We start from the raw sequence: 5,201 nt of genomic DNA, 5'->3' as shown, positions 1-5,201 counted from the left end.
ACACACACACACACACACACACACACACACGGTGCCGTCCGCGCCGTCGCCAGCCTAGCCGTGAGTCCTTCGGTTCCCTGCGGCCCCGACCAAGCGGCCCCGAGCCCCGGCTGCCCAGGGTGCCCGGCTGCCCTGCTGCGTCCGCCCGGGACTGGAGGATGGCTTGGCGGGCTGGGCTCCAGCGGGCGGGCATGCATGCTCTCGCCCCATGCGCGCGGGTGGAGCGGCAGCGTGGAGCTGCAGGCGGGCCCGCGGCCCTTCGCGGCCGAATAACAAAAGGACCTGGGAAAGTTGGAGACATAAAGTATATTCAGTATCCAGATCAGGAGATCAGCAAGCCAGGAAATGCACAATTTTGAGGACGAGTTAACGTGTCCTATTTGTTACAGTATTTTTGAAGATCCTCGAGTACAACCATGCTCTCATTCATACATTTTGTAGAAATTGTCTGGAAAATGTTCTCCAGGCGTCTGGTAACTTTTATATATGGAGACCTTTGCGAATTCCACTCAAGTGTCCTAATTGCAGAAGTATCATTGAAATTGCTTCCACTGGTATAGAATCCTTCCCTGTCAATTTTACATTAAGAGCAATTATTGAAAAGTACCAGCAAGAAGACCACCCAGATGTTGTCACCTGCCCTGAACGTTAGAGGCAACCATTAAATGTTTATTGTCTACTAGATAAAAAATTATTTTGTGGCCACTGTCTTACTATCGGCCAACATCACGGTCACCCTATAGATGACCTTCAAAGTGCCTATCTGAAAGAAAAGGATACACCTCAGAAGTTGTTTAAACAGTTAAATGGCACACACTGGACAAATATCACTCGTCTTATTGAAAGGCTTGAAGAACAGAAATGCCATTCTGAGAAAATGGTTCAAGGTGATAAGGAAGTTGTTATTCAGTATTTTAAGGAGCTTACTGATACATTGGAACAGAAAAAAAATTTTTTTTTTGGCAGCTCTCTGTGATGTTGGCAAGCTGGTTAGTCAAGAATATACTCCACAGATCGAAAGGGTGAAGGAGATAAGAGAGCAACAACTTGAGCTAATGACAGTGACGACATCTTTATAAGATGAATCTCCACTGAAGTTCCTAGAAAATATTGATGATGTCCACCAGCGTGTGCAGATGTTGAAACGAAGACCACTTCCTGAGGTGCAGCCTATTGAAATTTACCCTCGAGTAAGCCAAGTACTAAAAGAGTGGAGCAGAAAAGAAATTAGACATATTAAGAAAGCTATCATTCCTGAAATGAGAATTTCATCAAAAAGGATGTCATGTTCCTGGCCTGACAAGGATGAAAAAGAAATGGAATTTTTTAAAATTTTAAATATTGTTATAGTGTCACTAATTTCAGTGATATTAATGTTGATACTCTTTTTCAGCCAACACATAATCACCTTCTTAAAAGAAATCACTTCAACATGTTTCTCTGAAGTCTCTTTGTCTCTTTACCAAAGTTTATCTAATAACTTATATGACTTAAAAAATACGGTATGCTACACTCTATATTTGTTAAAGGAATTCATGTGGAAAATAGTTTTTCATTGAAAACCCAAATTAGAAGTTTTAAGTGGGCTTATTCTGTATAGCAGAGGCTAACTATTGCTAGATGGAAGTCAGGGTAGCACAAGTAGCAAATTTATATAGAAATATCATAAGCCTTCCATGGTCTTGTAGAAAGTGTCAGAAATGATACATTATCTGAAAGATGACTCATCCACTTAGAAAATAATAATTTTTGATATGAATAGTTTATTTGCTTGATAGTGTTTTAAATATTCTCTTTAACACATTTTTTTTTGTTATATGTTGCAGTAGTTAGCACTGCAGTTCTTTGTATATGTAGGTATTAGATTAAACAAAATGACAAGCATTTTGACATGATTTAAAGCTTTTCAATGTATAGATGGAGGCAGGAAAAGTTATAAAAAAAAATCAGGCCAGGATTGCTTAAACATCTTTTTGGTTAAACATTAACTATTAATAGATTGAAGAGCATTCATTACAAATAGAGCCAATGCTTTTGGATAAATCAGGTGTCTAGTACTTATTTTACATAAACTGATTGCATTAGGAGCTAGCTGAGTTTAATGGCTGGAGAATCTCTAAGTCAGGGTCAGCTTGGATATCATATTGAGATCTCCAAAACCAACCAAACAAAAAGGTTTAGTGGCAGAGCCCCTGCCTTTCCTACTGGCTCTAGCACCACAAAGCAAAACAAGTATATATTTTGCTTTTGTAGTGTTTTAGTCTTGTTCTTAGATTAAAAACTATATGAAACATTTACATTAGAACAATCATGTTGACATGATTCATTTAATAGATCTGGTATCATGTAAGCTATATTTGTCTTAAAATGATCTCACTCTGTAGCCCTAAAGTGCTGGGAATTATAAGTATGAGCTGCCATAACTGGCTAGTCTTAAAAGAGCTCATTAAGTCAGAACCTTTAATTCCCTTAACAGGGACTACTAGAATATTGGCAGTACAACTTTGGTTCACTGCCATTGAAATATTTTCCAGAAATCCCAAACGGGCTAGTCTTGAATCACCACCTGTGAACCTTATTTCAGAGGTCAGAATAAGAATGCTTTTAGCCCTATTGATTCATTATAGATAAAGCTGTGTTCAAAAGTCAAGGTTAAAACAATGCTGAGAAGATTAAGTCATTAGGTCTACTTAACAGAATCAGATTTGATCCAGCATAATTTCAAAATCCTGAGGCCATTTGGAAGAGGTAATGGAGGGGAGGAATATAACTAACAATGTTCAGTTAAGAGACACATGTGTCACATGTGAGTGCTCTTTTTAAATGTTAGCAAGCAGACATTTTTCACGGGGTTACTAACTGTATCAATGAGAAACCCAAGTAATGCAGTGCCATGTGAGCAGGTAGAACACATTCTCAATATGCTTAAAAAAATGGAGCAGGCTAAGATTGTTTATTAACTGAAACTTACATTTCAATCTAAACAAGCATATGCCTAGTGTTACCTTATACCAGACCATTTTTAGTACACAACCCTTTGTTTTCTGGTAAGAGTTACTATATACTTACTATACTTTTCCCAGGCGGTTGAGATCATACAATTTAAAGCACACACATTTGGAAATTCTGGGTTTTATGTGTAACAATATATTTGAATAAACGGTATTTTAGTGAAAAAATACAGGAACACATATATACAGTTCAGTTCGTATCTTTTCAGTGTATAACATGATTTACTTTGACAAATAAAAATCTCAAAGCTCATTCTTTTTAATAATTCTTCACTTCAGTCACAGATGCTGTCTCAAGTTTAATGATAGTCAAATGAGCCCTCATAAAAAACTCTCCAACATGAAGACCAAATAGTTCTACAACAGAAGAACCTGGAAAGGAGCCCAGGTCTTGTGACTGATCAATACACATTGGCTTCCTTTCTCTTTGGATTGCCCTTCCCTTTCCTCTGATCATTTTCACTTTAACTCTACAAACAACTAGACTGCTTCTGATAGAAAAACTATCAGTTGATTTAACCATCAGAGCAGTTGAGACAAATGAACTACAAATGTCATCACTGGTCAAATTAACCTATGATACATTTTCTAATTATTACTTTAATAAGACTTTTTGGGAGAATATATATATATATATATATATATATATATATATATATATATATATATATATATATATATCTCCACCAATGTGTGTGTGTGTGTGTGTGTGTGTGTGTGTGTGTGTGTGTGTGTGTGTGTATTTGAGACAGAGTCTCACACACTGTAATTCTGCTTGCCTGCTGCTTGCTATGTCGACCAGGTTGACCTCTAACTTACAGGGATTTACCTACTTCTGCTTCCTAAATGGTGAAGTTAAAGGTGTATGCCACTGCACCTGGCTGATAGCCACAGTGTGTGTGTGGGGGGGGGGAGAGAAGAGAGAGAGATCATTTGAACAACAAATGACTAATGTCCTCCCAGAAGCCCACTCAGCAATGGACTCCTATAGCACCCATAGGTCTATCCATTCCTAAGGTCAGAATTCTCATGAGCTTGTCATTTCCCCAAAACCCTGTCTCTGAAATGTGCAGCATTCTGGGAAAGGTCTTCAATACAAGAGATTTAGATGAACATTTAAGACACAACCAGCTGAGATGGTGGCATGTCCTGTATTGAAAGCATATGTGGAATTGGAATAAGAAGATGAGGAGTTCAAAGCCTGCCTATACTATATCTTTCCTGAGACTTTCACTGTGTTCCATTAAAACCACAGATTAATCCTACTCTTCTGACTAATAAAATCTTTGCAGCTAGATAACAAAATTCCAGGGACAGACCTGTTCCCCAGTCTTTTCCTGTCCATCTTCCATTTGTCTCTTCTAAAGTTACTTATAATTAGAAAATAGTGAGTGAAAAATTACAAGGGCAGAGGAATTCTAAATAACACACAAAACTTAGAAATTTCCATGAGTAGCTACTTACCTATTCAGCCAAATAACCCTGTAACATGCCAACTTAAATCTACAAAACACTAACTGACCCCAGCATGTGTTCAATAACAACCTCCAGTTACCAGAACTCAGTAGTCAGCTCTGCTCAGCTTCAGCTTAAAGCCTCCAGTGAGGGACTGCACTGTCAGGTAGCGAGCATATTTCTAGGTGGCTATCGCTTGACATTCAGGTTGGTAACACTTTGAAGTAACCCAGTTCTCCTTGGGTTCACAATATCTTGTTTTTCATCCATGCTATGATTAATATATGAGCACTTTAGGAATATGCCTTGGTCAAACATTAAAATGTTACAAGCACCTTAAAGGGGGTAGTCAAGAAACTACCTCTCATAATGAAATCATATGATGAAAAAAACCATTATGACATAAGTCAAATATCCGCATTGTTTTAACCCAGGACTCTTACTTAGTCCTTTCTGCTAAAATAGGCTTAAAGTGTATGCATTTAAAGTGACCAACAATGGACTCTTACAGCAGTCTTGTGATGTGGCTGATTCTCTTTCAGAGCCTCTTTGGGTGAAAGATGTGTCTGTAAAGGAGAGTCAGCTCTTCTTGCTGCTTTTCACAAAGTTAGGAAGAAAGCCTTTTGTAGCTTGATGTAAGAAACAACTGTCTTCAACACTGTTCACAGTGAAGGAAAGGATGGAGAAAGAGAGGGACCTTTCACCCCCAGTTGTGCTGGGATGAGAGACACAATA

General features: G+C 38.3%; 1 pseudogene; it reads left to right on the top strand.

Moving 5' to 3' along the window:
• The first annotated feature begins 216 nt into the window (after positions 1-216).
• Positions 217-1,614, top strand: LOC107399634 (tripartite motif-containing protein 59-like; annotated as a pseudogene).
• Positions 1,615-5,201: the final 3,587 nt, after the last annotated feature.

The sequence above is a fragment of the Peromyscus maniculatus genome, chromosome 11 (assembly GCF_049852395.1).
Source record: "Peromyscus maniculatus bairdii isolate BWxNUB_F1_BW_parent chromosome 11, HU_Pman_BW_mat_3.1, whole genome shotgun sequence".
Lineage (NCBI taxonomy): Eukaryota > Metazoa > Chordata > Mammalia > Rodentia > Cricetidae > Peromyscus > Peromyscus maniculatus.
This window is presented reverse-complemented; position numbering and strand designations above follow the sequence as displayed.